Below are 15,254 nucleotides of genomic sequence, written 5' to 3'. Positions count from 1 at the left end.
TGGAATGGGTCCAGAGGAGGGCTACAAAGATGATTGGAGACCTGGAGCACCTTCCCTATGAGGACAGGCTGAGAGAGTTGAGTTTGTTCAGCCTGGAGAAGAGAAGGCTCCAAGGAGATCTTAAAGTGACCTTCCAGTACCTGAAGGGGGGTACAGGAAAGCTGGAGAGGGGCTATTCATAAAGGCTTGCAGGGATAGGACCAGGGTGAATGGATATATACTGGAGAGGGGCAGATTTAGACTGGACATTAGAAGAATTTCTTCACCGGGAGAGTGGTGAGACACTGGCACAGGTTGCCCAGGGAAGTTGTGGATGCACCACCCCTGGAGGTGTTGAAGGCCAGGCTGGATGGGGCCTTGGGCAGCCTGGTCTAGTAGGACGTGTCCCTGCCCATGGCAGGGATGTTGGAACTACGTGATCTTTAAGGTCCCTTCCAACCCAAACTATTCTATGATTCTATGATTCTAAATGGAGTGAGTCTTTGTAACATGGGAGCTGCTGAAGCTGGTTCTGTTCATGAGTAATTGAACAGCTCTGATATCTACAGCTGTTAACCATGCATGGATATAATAATATGGTAACTAATATTGTTTTATAGACACTCTTAATAGAACTGTAGAAACAGTGGTTGGCCCCAGGCCGTGGTAGAAGTGTTTGTTTGTTACTGAGGAAGATTTACCACTCAGTCAAACATGTTGGGCGGTGTGATTCCCAGTGCCATAAATGTTAGGAAATGCGCTGATAAAATTTGCTAAGGCACAAGGCCAGGAAATGGAATCAGGACAGAGAAGGAAATCAGAACAGCGTGATGACCCTGAGGATCACAGAAATAAAATTAGCATGACACTCAGTAACTGGGGACTCACAAGCTGGAAATGAGTGAGAAGAGGCAGGGCATACTATCAGCTCACAGGAGGTCCATGAGCTACCAGGAGCTGCTGTAGGAGAGAACAACGTAATCTAGGAGCTCAGGAGTGGTCTCTGGTGGATGATGTAAATGCTAGGACCTTGTGCAAGGCTGTGGTGAATGTTGTCCTAGGTGGACTGCAGGGCACAGCTCCAGTCAGCCGTGGATGATGATCTGATACCACAACAGAAAGTCTTGAGGGTGCTGCTTGGTTGGTCAGGGAGATGAAGAGTCTCTAAGCATAAGAATTTGGCTTGAGTAACCTACAGAAAAGACTGAGGAATTACAAGGTTTAGGAGTGACATGGTTGCAAACTCGCTTTACACTGGGCTTAATGCACAAGGTGGAGTTACTGTGGCTGTATGGGTCTCAGGGCACTCCCTCCACTGCAGGTTTGGCTGCCTGGGCAAGAGACCATCCAGGACTTGGGCAGTGAGGGTTGCCTGCTCCCACTGGGAATGATGGGAAGAGGCTTGCAGGCAGCCCACAGGGAGGCCCGTAGGACCTGCTTCCATCCGGGCTGCCAGCGCTTGGTACCCACCTAAGCTATGATTGTCACCCCACCACAGTCCTGCCTGACCATGGGCCATATTGAGCGGATATCCAGCCTCAGCCTGGCCCCAGGGAAGTGCCCACTGCCCCTGGCTCGGGCTGCCCTTGTGCCCTGGGCTGCCTTGCTCCTGGCTGGGGGGTGGGATGGGTCATGGCCACCAAGTCCTGCCCTGACAGACCCCATCGGGTCCTGGTGAACCCTTGGCACCAGGACACCTGGCACTGCTCTGTGTTGGTGGAAGAGCAGATGGCCAAATCTACTGTACGTGGACAAATGGAGCTTAGAAATGGGAATGACATGTTAGAAAAAAATATTAGGAAAAAAAAGAAAAAAATAAGAAAGGAAACTGCTTCTAAAATGAAGTTTGTTGCGTTTACAAAAGGCATTATGTGCCATGTCATGGGATGATTCTTGGACACCTTTTTCCATTTCCGTGTTCCCACATGGAAGTAATTTTTGGCAAATTTTTTTTCCCACATCGAAAACAAACCCCACAAATCAAAACCACGAATCAAGGACACAAGCTGCAAAAAAAACCCCAAACAAACAAATAACAACCCACTCATTAGGGAAACATACAGTGAAAATATTATGCACTGTATTATCAGAGTTTTCTACAAGCCTGTATTGATCTAAAATCCACAAAGGATTATGTGAAGACCAAACACAGAAACCACGCAGTGATTTACCGAAGTGAAAACAACAAGAAGTTTTTTGAAGGATAAGAAGCCCAATTACCAGCTTTGAGTACCTTGTAAATTGGCTTTAAGTTTTGTTTTACAAGGCTGGTACTGCGGAGGTGAAAAGAATGTGTGCATGCATAAAAATCTTTGGGAACAGAGGAGAAAAGAAAGATAGGAAGAGACACATTTAACAGGAACAGTTTAGGGACAAAGGCTGACAAACCGAGAATCTTGATAAAGAAAACATAAGGATGCTCAGCCTTCTCTGGTCCAGGGAAGATATCTAAATATCTAAGCTAATCTATTTCTTTTTAAGACATATAATCTATAAAAAAACAGTTTTGTTTTAAAGAAATCATTAGTAGATACTTGTGGCATTGTTTCTGAGCTATGGGAGTGTAGTGGGCATGAGTCAGCTGGAGCAGCAGCAGCTGAGTAGGTGAGGAGCCTGAAGCCTAAGCACTGCTCTGAGTAGAGGACAACTGTGTGGATGGCTTTGTGGGATGGCAGTGGACTGAGAGCTGTGGGCTGCGGAGGCCAATGGAAATAACATTGCCCTAATAGCTGTGGCCATCTGTGATGAAAATGATGAAATGATGAAAACTGCAAGTGAAACCATGAAATGAGCCAGAAGTCTTCTACGAGTGTTACAGTAAATGTGTGAAATGTCACTCTAATTTCTTTCAAAATTAATTTCAAGTGACAGTCATGTCCTTACATGTAGGGGTGTGGCAAATAAAAATCTCACATTGCTCAATTTCTTTGTCTTCTCTCCTAAGTAAGATAAATACACAACAGTTACTTTTTTACAGTTTACATTTTTGAGGGGAAAAATGAAAAAACAAACATGAAAAGCTGTAAGTTAGGTTTCTTCAGCCTCTTAATTTTAATCTTGCTATTTTCACCCTTTTTCCTCTTTATTTTGTATGGTTCTGCTTAGGTGAGTCACAAGCCCAACTTTTAAATGTCACATAGTCACACTACCTTCAGAGGACTCCTAGACTGAAAGGAAAGGTTATGTATACAGACTTGCAGAACAATGCAGCTTTGTTGGATTTATTTGCTTTCCTGCACCCAACTATTTTTGGACTAGTGACAGCAAATTTAAAGCACTAAGACAGGCAGGTTGCAATTGATGTTTAAGGAATCCCTCATGGATTCCTTTAACCCCTTCTAAACTTAAGCGTATCCTATTTATATCACACTCACGTACACAAATACTCCTGAATGAGGAGGACAAGGTCTACTGGACCACCTGGGCAGTCCCCACTGCTCCTGGCCCTTGTCCCACAGGTAACCCTTGGCCTACCCAGTGCCTTGACAGTGGGGTCACTAAGACACAGCCTATCTACAAACATAGGTCTCAAGCCTATCCTGGAGGCAGGGACAGAGCTTTGGATAGGATGCTGGACTGAGTGATCTCCAAAAATCTCTTCCAACCAAAACTTACCTGTTATTGAAAGAATTTACACTCTGACCAGGCTTGAACGAAGAGTCTTAGAGGAGATATCAGTCAATATTTATTTAGTTCTTTTGGCTTCTTTGCACTTTTTTCCTTCAGGAAAACTTGTGAAAGCGTGAGACTAAATTAAATGTTTCGAAATTAATTAAATGTTTTCCACAGAAAGGGTCACGGGGCACTGGCAGAGGCTGTCCAGGGAGGTGGTTGAGTCACCATCCCTGGAGGTATTTAAAAGATGGGTAGATGAGGTGCTCAGGGAAATGGTTTAGTGGCAGAGAGGAATGGTTATACTCGATGTTCTAAGAGGTCTTTTCCAACCTAGTGATTCTATGATTCTGACTCTATGAAACTTAAGGGTATTTAATTTGAAATGTTTAAATAGCTGTTGCAGCAAACAAAAGGGGTAATTTCTTCATAGCGAACAGAACAGGAAGAACAGGTTTACATCACACCAAAAAATTTGAAACTGCGAAACCAGAAACATTTTCTAACAGTAAGGATTATGAAGCATTGTGTACTGTATTTGGCTGGGAAGGAGTTATTGTTCTTCATAGCAGGCTGTACAGTGCTGTTTTTTAGACAAGTGAACAAAACAGTGTTGATAACACACCAGTGTTTTAGCTATTGCTGACCAGTACTGGCACAGTGTCAAGGCTTTCTCTGTTTCTCACCCTGAGAAAAGGCTGGGACAGGACATAGCCAGGGCAGCTGACCTCAACTGACCAAAGATATATCCCACACAGTCTAACGTCAGGCTTAGAAATAGAAATGGGGGGAAGTTTTTCCAGAGTAGCTGTTGCTCTGAGACTGGCTGGGTACCAGTCAGCAGTGGGAGGTAGTAAGTGATTGCCTTTGCATTGCTTATTTGGGTTTGGGGATTTTTTTTGTGCGTCCCTCCCTTCACTTATTAAACTGTCTTTATCTGCACCCGCAAGTTTTTTTTCTCTCTTTTGCACTTCTAGTTCTTTTCCCCATCTTTCTGGAGTGACTAGGTGGAAGCTTAGGTGCTAGTGGAGGTCAACGTATCACACACTGAGATTACCTGGGGAAATTTTGACCTTTCCAATGTTGGCTCTATCGTAAAAGTCTTTAGCACAAATTAGTCAAGAAACCATAAGAACAAGATAAATTTAATTAAGCCTGTCTTGGGTGTGGGGATGGATTAAATGAACTGTTGATATTTCCCTGGGTGATATTTTTTCTATCTTTAAATTTCTGTTTAGATGTCCTATGAAATCAATGGCATTAAATCATTTTACCTTTTCCAACTGTTTTACAGCCATTAGCACTAGAAGCCATCTGAGGCATGGAGGAGATGTTAAACACAGTTCTGGCATTTATGAGCTTCAAGAAAAATTCCTTGTGTTACCAGACTTGAGATAAAACTCTTCCCAGGAGTTTACAGGATGGTGATTTTCCTTTGTCAAATTTTTCTTCTCTCAGTTTAATGATGGCTTTTTTTTTTCATAACATCATTATTTGCATTGACACTTCACTTTTATTCCCCATTATTTTAGACAGATTCTCCACTCATAATGGCCACAGTTCTGAAGTAAGGCATATGGAAGCAGTTTACTTTTCCATGGAGAACCTTGTTGCGGGGTGGAGGCCTGTATAACTAAGCTTGGTTCTTGCTCTGCTACTTGTTTGTCGGTAGAAAGACGGGTATGCTTTCTAAGGGATTTCTCTCTCTGCCTTCTGATCACAGCATCTATTTTTTGCCAAGTATGCAATCTTCCGTGGGAGGAGAAGAATACAAAGTTTATGGGCCACGTTCAATGATGGAATTACACCCACTTCTGGCAGGTCTGACTTCGTTGACTAAAGGTGAACAGAGCTGCTTACATCTGGAAATTGCTCTTGCCTTTGGCATTCCAGCAATGTGAGTCTCACCTATTACCTCTGGCTTTTCACAACCAAATGGTAGAAAGAACGTGGCCTCAGAAGCCAAACTCATATAGAAAAATAGCACTAAACTAAGACAAAGCAAAACATCATCTACTGTCCTCCTTCCCCAGTCAGCACTATGACTCCAGCAGCAGTCTTATGCTGGCCTCCAAAAAAGCAGTTCTTCTTGTCTCCAAAAAAGGACTTCTTATGTGATGTATGCAGTAGTAGATTGCTGAATATTTAGGTATGCTCATGGTCTTTCTAATCTACATATGCATGTGCGCCATGTAGTAATTAATGGGTTTGATCATCACAGACTTCCTCCAGCAGAAGAAATACTGTTTTCTTTTTAATAGGTAATTAATCAAAGTACAAGGCAGACTATTTACCTGTGTAGTAAGTGTTGATGTTTGCATAAGAGAGCACAGTGTGGGGATCCTGTGTGCCCTAGTCCCTGGTCAGAATCCCTTTGGAGTGTGCTGTGCACAATGTTGTAACTTTCCTGTTAAAAACCATACTTAAAAGCTTATTGTGAATTCACATCCTCCAGTGTCTTCACCAAGTACCAAAACTTCATTACTTTAAGCCTTCTGTAGTCACTAGCTGCTTTAACTAAGCCTATTCAGGACACCGGAGGTCTTAAGAGTCTCTCATCTTCTGCACTACATTTATCTGCAAACCGTGAGAGCACAAAGTAGAATATAAAGATCTTGCTGTGCACTGCTGGATAACTTTTCAATCCTTTTTTCCTGGCTTTATACAAGGTGCTTTGCCCCTCCCTCCAAGTGCTCCGCCTTGCACTGCCCTAACATTGCTCAGGAACAAGCAGTCTTCCTATTTTGGAGGATCTTAGGCTCAGGGAGGGCAGGTACATGTTGCCTCTTCTGATTTTTAGGCACAGATGAAAGACTGGTGAGAGAGGCTGTTAGTAAATTGCTCTTCCTCAGCACATTGGAAGACTGGATTGCAAGCCGTGGAGCCAACACATCTTGGAAAGCCATAGAATGGGCATGCCAATTGATTGCTCGTTTGCCGAGTGATAGGCCAGCTGTACCAGGACTCTAAAAGAAGTAAAAAATGCACCGATATGCCTTTGTTCAGTGGCTGTTCCTCTGCCTAAGAGTCATTAAAGCATTCTCTGCTTCTGCCTGCTTGCTCTGATACTCTGCACTAAAATAACAAGGCAATGGCTGGAATGGGAACAGTGGGATGTATATCATGTAACAAGCAAGTGTGATAGAGAGGCGAGCAAAGAGTCAATAGCCTGACTAGTTGAGGTTTGACTGCAAATGAGAACCACAGCCTTTGGAGACTGCTTCAGTCCAGTGCTTTTCTTTGGAATGACCATAGAGCCCAAATGCCAAAAACCTTTACCCTTTTGCAACCAAATCTCAACTACCCTGTATTTCATCCTAATTTTTAATCCCAACACCATGCCCAGTTCATCCATTCTGAAAGTGCATGGAATGTGCTTTGTGCGTGAGTACACGTCATTTTCAATTTCTTCTTGAATATATTTTAGAGTGCTGGGAGAATTTATTTCAGTCTTTTATAAGTTGTTGATTTGCCAAAGCAAAAGAGAAATATTAAAGAGAGTTGGCCAGCGCTACGTGTTCTCCTCAAGGAAATGGAGCTTAAATGCTTCCCCAGCTGGAATTTTCCTCCAGGGTTGCAGCTCTGCAGGACTGCTCTTTAGTGTCTGTTGTGGTTTCACCATGGTTCCTTTCTCCATCCTTTGGTGGATCTCCCTTCTTCCCAGATTGAGGATCACATCCAGCATAATGCAATCCTTATTTTTAATTTTTGGACATTTGCTATGAGCTTGTTTGGTAAGAACATATGTGCAGCATGGGCTCAGAGCACAATTTAGTTATATGCAAGAAAGAGGGAGTCACAGAAGCAAGGAATATTAAATATTGTCTAGTAATGGCATTTCTGCGTATTCCTCCTTTTGTGTATCTTAGTGTAATTCAAAAGTAATTCCACTGATATCGGGTCAAAATTAGGACCCTTTTGTTTCAGAAGAAGCCTCTAGCTAAGGGTGGGGAAGAGGGACTTCCTTCTGCAACACACAAACTGCAGTGATGAAAGAGAGGACAGACAAACATTGTTGGTGGTAGATAGCTAAGAAGGATAGAAGGGGTAAATCATTGGAGGATAAGGAAAACTGAAAAAAACCCCCATAAGTGGGGAGGATGATGGGACTGTACTGAAGAATAATTACACAAAACAGAAGACAGGAAAAGGATAGCAATACATCACTTCAGAAAAACCTAAGAATAGTAATGTCAATTTAATCATAGAATTTCTGGAGAAAAAGCTTCACTACACAAAGACATTTTTCAAGCTTCTGTGAAGTTCTGCTTTTAAGAAAAAAGGGCAAAATATTTATTATCCATTGCACAAGTGCAGAGAAGGACAACTGGGTAGCTAACTTAAGTGGGGATTTTTGTAATCATATATCCTTAAAGCTGAAAGATACTTACACTGCCAAAGCCAACATGAGATGACTCTCACTGACGATAGTGGCCATTGGCTCTGGCCCATAACAAATTAAGTCTGTTCAAAAGATACGTTATTGCTTTAGAAACTATTTCTCAGTCCATTTAGTTTCTCATCAAAAGACAGCTTGCAAAAAACAGTATGGCCTGGTAGGAAGAGCTGAAGAAATGCCAGATTTTAAAATAGCATAGGAAGAGATGGAGAGGAATGTTAAATCTCCTGAAAGACCCATTTAGCAAACAAACCATACACACCATCTTGGTTTTGATGAGAAGCAAATTCTCCTTTCTCCCCGACCCTCTCTCCCTCTCTCTGATCTTTTTGTGTGAGGAAGTGCATTGCAAGTAGGGTACAAGAATTGTGCCTATGGAAGAAGCTATGGAAATCCACTTCTGAGGCTTCTTAGCCACATACAACTCTACCAGAAGCAGGAGGCACCACCATGGCACCTTGTTTATTATATTGCCTAGTAATGCCTGTGTAGCAATGACTGTCTCAGAAATAGGGGACTACCACGGCTACTCAGGTTCCTGAAGGATGCTTTCCTCTAACAGGAGGAGTGTCATACAGCAATAACACTGCTGTTGCTCAGGCGGCTGGACAGGATTGCACTTGCAGATTTCTTCCTCGGGAGTAATATCGGGTGTCAATCACACTAACGGTATTTACCTTAGTATAATTATATATAATTACTTGTAAATGAGCTGTGATCTAACGTATGTGACAGCGACATTTAATTTTATTTTTAAACATAGAGTAGTATAGTGCACAACCCTTGAACCAAAAGAACAAAGCAAAATGATCAGAAAAAATGCTATGGATTCAGATTTGCTCATGTGAATGGAGAAAAACAGTACAGACTCTCTCTGGAAGGTCTATGTATAGTTACAAAACCTTTCATGTGCAATAATGAAAGTATCCACTTGGTGGTCACTTGTGCCTACAATGGAGATGCTTTTCCATTTCCAAGAATCAGTTATTTGCTTTCCATTTCTATTCTAGTAACAGAGAGCATGCAGACCTCTGTGAATGGATGGCCCTTGGCTACCTTAGATCGCTCTTGCCAGTGAAACATTTAAAATCAGCCTGGTGCAAATTCCTAACATAAACTTATTTCAGGGAGTCTGCAGCCATGGAACTGGACTGATTTTAATCTGTATGACATGGTCGCTTCTCTGACAGTATCAGCAGTAGAAACATATTTTTAATCAATGAACTGCAATGTATAATCTAGTAATTGGACTAGAAAAAATGACACTTAATTCTCTTACTCTTTTGAGCTACCATGTGTCTAAATGATCATAACCATATGTGAATGCCATATGTATATTGTGTAAAGTAATCTGCCAGTTTAAATGACTTCTTATCACTCATGTAAATAACAGCACAATACGGGGAGAATTATCTTATTACATGGCGTGTTTTTTTTTCTTTCTGTATAACCCTAGTGGAACTTCAAAATTGCTTCAGGCTCTCATAAAGGAGGCTAGAATGAGCCAGATCCAGTATTGGTATAATGAGATCACTTGGCCTGAACTTGGTGCAAAGAATAGAAACAGCATACAGAAAGATTGGAAAAGAATTGTGGCATTTTCCCTTCTTTCTTCTTCCTCTTACATGCAGTGGACAAACACACTCCATGCCACACAGTAGGAGATTCTATTGGAGAGCATTCACTTAGGACAGAAAAATTGTTCTGAAGTCACCGACTCCAAGTGCAGGCAAAACCACTTATAATCCCGCTTACAAACTAATTAATCTTCATCTTACAGCTAATTAAGCTATTTTTTCCTGTTGGTGACTGGTAGCACAAATAGACAAAGAATATAGCAGAGCAGAAATAGGTGATGCTGTGTCAGGCATAATTTTTGATATGTGGGCAAAAATTCCAAAATATTTTTACATCTTTGTTGTTCCATCTAATCCAAAGAACTACAAGAAAACCACAGTCTGCCATAGTCATTGCCAAGGCATCTCACTGGCTTCTTCAGGCAATATTGTTTCCAAATGAGAAGGAAAAGTTGGCATGAAGTTAATAGAGAGATTAATAGGAAGGGGTTATATGAGAAGAGCAGGACAATTAAAATTTGCTGTGTGGGATGTAGAAAGTACTAAGAGGGAAAAAGAAAATAATTATCTTTGGCTTTCATGGGCAACTATGCCTAAGAAATACCTGCTGAAAGTAAAAAGCAAACAGGACAAAAATATTACAAATCCTTTATTCTATATATACATGTGAAAGCTTTTTCTGTCTAAACACTTTCCCTTGTTTAAATCAGTGAATAACTCCAGGTTTTTCCTTTGTCTGCCAAGCTGTACTCTGTATTTTATATCGTGGCATTTTTCTGCTTCTGGTTTGTAATGTGACCCAATAAACTTGCTGCACACTTATGCAGTAGAACTTCTGTGAGTAGTTTGCAACATATTCTTTTTGATTAATGGCATAAATGAGAAAATACATTCAGATTCCTCTAGTAGACTCGTTACTCTGCAGGGGAATTTCACTGCCTGAAGGACATGTTCATATGTATGTCAAATCTTGTGATGTTTTTCAGTAGCTTAAATTTGCCATAGGATATCAGAAAGAATTATTTATATATTAAATTGTATTTTCAAGGTAGATTTGAATGGCACTTGAAAGCTTCCCTAGCTTCTAGCAGGAAAATAGGAGATTCATTTGTGCCCTGTGAGAGATTAGCAGGAATATACCTTATTTCCCTAGACGATCTAGTGCTTATAACAGAAGGTGATGAAATCAATCAAAAAGAACAATAATTCCTAATGAATCAGTTTTACATTTCATTAACTTGATTGCCCAGGTAGTTCTTAATGACTGATTTATTTTTTTCATTTAAACTCTCATAAAGAATCAAGTCATTAGGAAAATAAGGATTAACAGTCTAATACAACTTGAGCCTGTGCAACTGAAGGCAGTGAGAAATGTGTGGGCTCAGCAGTTCCTCAAGCTGAGGGTTGCTCACGGTCCTGGCTCGAGGAGCTGTGGAGCCCACACATAGCTAGACAGCACAGACAGACACCATGCCAGGGTCTTCCACCTGGCTGTGCCAAGGCATCTCACTCCTGGCTGCCTGAGCCTGTGATTATTCCAGCTCTACACTGCTGCCGGTGATGTGCAATTTTGTGATGTTCCCAATGCAGTGATGAAGACAAGACCAACTTGATGTCACTGTGCTGTAAACAGTAGTTCATGGGTTTCTGAAATGTAATTGGGTAGCAACTAATACAGTTAGTCCTGGACAATTTTTACTGCCCTTGATGTCACTTGCTTTAATTCAACTTCTACTAATTCATTTATATCGAGCTTAATTCTCAGTTAAAATGAGAATAGGAATGCAGCTTCCTTTAGGAATACAGGAATGCAACGTGAAATAGTCACATCTTAATACATAAAGGAAGCAAAGTTTCTCTGATGCAGAGGTTTTTTCAAGGGAAAAACTGTTGTGGGACAGAGAGATATGTATTTTACAAAGGATGGGCTAGAATTGACTGTTAGTCTGAAGCTTGAAGCTTAGGGCAATCTAAAACTAGCTTTGAATTTTGCAGCTAGCAACAGATTTTTACTAAAGGCTTAGCCCCACTAGTCCTAAAACATCTAGGCTTTTATCTTTCCCTGAACCCAGGCTTCTTGATTCTGTTCTTGATACGTTCTGAAGACGCCTGTATATGTGTGTGTATGTATACAGGTACATACATGAAGTTATGTGTACACAACGCATATATTTACCAGATTTGTCAAACTTTTCACTCCTACTAAAATAGTGGGATATTTGAGAATTCAGAGATTGACGAACTAGATGCAACCCCTTTTCTCTGTCTGAATGCTGTATTGAAATCTTTTGGGAAGACAGGGCTTTACTCCCTGCAAATGCCTCCTGTGGGATCTACCATAACATGAAACCTGTAAATAGACTAGTGTGAGCATCATGGAACTTATGTTTGCTTCATTAGGTTTCTTTCCCCTTCTATATTTATTTTTTATTAAAACTATTACAAACTTTATTAAAACTATATAAAAACCTCATTTTTTTTCTTAGTCTATTTCTTCTTATTCCACAATTCCAAAGAGGCAGACAGGTGTGTGTTAAATGTAGGGTTGCACTTGCTAGGTGTAGCAGCTATTCCTAAACCACAGAGAAGGGTGTGGACTCTTTACACCAAAAATCCATTCACTTGTAGCTGGTACCTTTGGAGGAAATGAAAAGAGTGCTCAAAAACCTACAGATATTGCCTGCAGTGCTAACTACCCTGATCCAGGTGCCAAGGAAGTAGTGGAATCACATGGCTGGGGTGACACTAGGCACAAGAATGGTCTTTTCAGCAACCGTTTCCATTTAGATCACCTCATCCGTAATACTGCATTTCATCCTTAAGGTGCAGACGTGTGATACAGCTGAAGTCAGTGAGACAGTTCTGACTTCAGCATCTCAGAGTGCCTGCCCCTGAAACAGCTCGAGTCCTCAAGACTTTTTAACCTGTCTGAAAATAATCTCAGCGAATATCAGCTTTACAGCTTTCTGCTCTGTTAATGAGTTGAATAAACTCACTGGGCTCTTTTACTGGGGGAAGGGTCTGGACTAGGTAGGCAAGACCAAGAGGAAAACAGGGACATGATGGTGAAGGAAGAAGGGAAACATGCTTGTTTCTATCAGTAGCAATTGAAGCAGCTCAGCAATGACACCTAACCAGATCTGAAGTTTCCATACTTTGCTCCCAGTTCAAAGTCAGGAGTAACTAAGGTTTGTTTTCAGAGCTATCATTAAAACACAAATGATACATATGCAGAATTCCATGGACGTGAAATAATAATACATAATATCCTTTGGGGAACGCTGACACACAGAGAAGTCAATATCCACGCTTCAAAAAATAACATGTAAAATATATATAGTTTTGGTAATGCCTAAACTATTAACCAGACACCTTAGGACCAAGCAGTAGGGAGATATACTGATGCTTGCAATTCCCCCATAGTCTGCATCCCTCTTCTGTGTGGGACACATCTCCATCACAAGTTTATTCCAGACATGGGTGTGGCAGATGTGCAGTTTTTCCTCCTAGGTAGCAGCAGCAGTTGGTGAAGTTTGTCTGTATTAGAGCCCTATAGAGGATGGCTAAGCAATTGTCTCTGTCTTGCCCTTCCCCACTTATTGTCCAAAGAATTTCAAAATGAACACCCAAAACTGGCCAGAGACAGCTTCTGAAAGTAGTTCCTAGTTGCCCAGCCAGCCTTTCCTGTTTGCTAGTTTTCCAAGAAACAGGCTGTTTTGCCAGTGTCTTGAAAGGAAGCTTCTTCTCAGTAAAATGATTTGGGGGGGTGGGGAGGGAAGGAGAGAAAATGTAGAAAAAGGATGGTCATAGACAGCCTCTGAGGGCAAAGAAATGAGGTTGTGGAGGAACAGAGAGAGAAAAGCACACTAACAATAGAAGATATGGTTAGTGATAATGATTCTGCTTCTGAGACTCTTTGGAGATGAAAGTGGTTTTGTTCTTATTGCATGCTCTTCCACACTGTTAGTCTCTAGAAAGGTGTATTTTCAGCAATGTTTTTATCTTTCCATTTTCTTTCCTGTCCTAGTCAGCCATCTACTTAGAAGGTGCATTTCAAGCCCTGCCATGTGGAGGAGAGCTATACTGACCACACAAAAGGTGTGGATAGCAGCAAACTTTCTGCATCTGTGCTCTTCCCCTTGCTGTTCTGAGGTAAAATTCCATCACATCAATTGAAATACCTTTCTCGTTAATGACTTGTACAGGGATATACTCTTCATTAAGTTGGACATGATGGTACAGGACATAGATCCCTGAACCCAGCTCTCCGACAGTGTACTTTCCTCTTATCACATTAAAATAGTTTACTAACAAAATATTATTATATTATTAAAATATAACAAAACACCAGACCAACTTATACAAGAAGCATGTTAAAATATCGCTAATTATTCTGCAGTTCTCCATCCATAGGCCAGGTTCTGGTGTTCTTACTCATTTGGGTAAATAACTTACGCTCTGAGTGATTTCATTAACAGCAATTCATCTTTCTGCTATGGGACTGCAAGTATCCTGAGGTAACCGTCCACAGGAAGAAAATTAATCTAGTCCTTTGTCATTATATCTGAGAGTAAACCTGAATTAGATACCCTTATTGCATCGGGTTTTACTTTAGAATATGAATTTTCCCATTAAAAGCTGTCATGCTGTGATGCCACCAAGTGGGAGTCACGGGAAAAAAAATGAATGTGATGGTCTGAATTGAGACAGTGAACATTTGCACCCGGACTGAGGAAAGCATATCAGGACCTTGTGTCGCAGAAACAAACACCTGGGTCTTTGACCCCTTGAAATGTTAACAAAGTGAAATGCATGAGAGACTATTGCATGGAGCTGACCCCTCCTCAGAGACGGACACAGTCACAGATGCTCTCAGAGAGATAGTTATTCCTCCCCAGCATAATTGGACCTAGTACACCCTGCCCTGTTTTGGAGTGTGTTCAGTATTCCACTGGCTTTCTACACTGGCTGCCAAGGCAGTCAGGACAGGGGGGTGCGGGGCAAGAGCCAGTTAGCACTCTGGTGGCCGGAACAGTGGCGTGAGAGGCTGTGGAAGCTGCTGGAGAGTCATGTAGTGACCTGCTATGGGGCAGTCTGGGGGGTGCATTAGTGACTGGGCAACTGAGTCAGTTTTCTTTCATCCTCCTTTAAGTCCCAGGTGGATAAAACTGGAAAAGTTGCTCTAGAATTAAAAAACACCCAACCCCTGCCCCATCTCAGAGGAGGTGAAGCTTTCACTGCAAGGAACTGTCCATTACCTTGAATCCTGTGTTCAGTTCTGGGCCCCTCGCTACAAGAAGGATGTTGAGGCTCTGGAGTGTGTCCAGAGAAGAGCAATGAAGCTGGTGAGGGGGCTGGAGAACAAGTCTTATGGGGAGCGGCTGAGAGAGCTGGGGTTGTTTAGCCTGGAGAAGAGGAGGCTGAGGGGAGACCTTATGGCTCTTTACAGCTACCTGAAAGGAGGTTGTAGAGAGGAGGGTGCTGGGCTCTTATCCCATGTGGCAGAGGACAGGACAAAGGGGAATGGCCTCAAGCAGTGCCAGGGGAGGTTCAGGCTGGTTATCAGGAAAAAAAATTCACAGAAAAGGTCATTGGGCACTGGCAGAGGCTGCCCAGGGAGGTGGTTGAGTCACCATCCCTGGTGGTATTCAAAAGGCAGGTGGATGAGATGCTCAGGGACGTGGTCT

This window comes from Cuculus canorus, chromosome 2 (assembly GCF_017976375.1).
Source record: "Cuculus canorus isolate bCucCan1 chromosome 2, bCucCan1.pri, whole genome shotgun sequence".
Taxonomy (NCBI): Eukaryota; Metazoa; Chordata; class Aves; order Cuculiformes; family Cuculidae; genus Cuculus; species Cuculus canorus.
Note: the sequence above shows the minus strand (reverse complement) of the source record.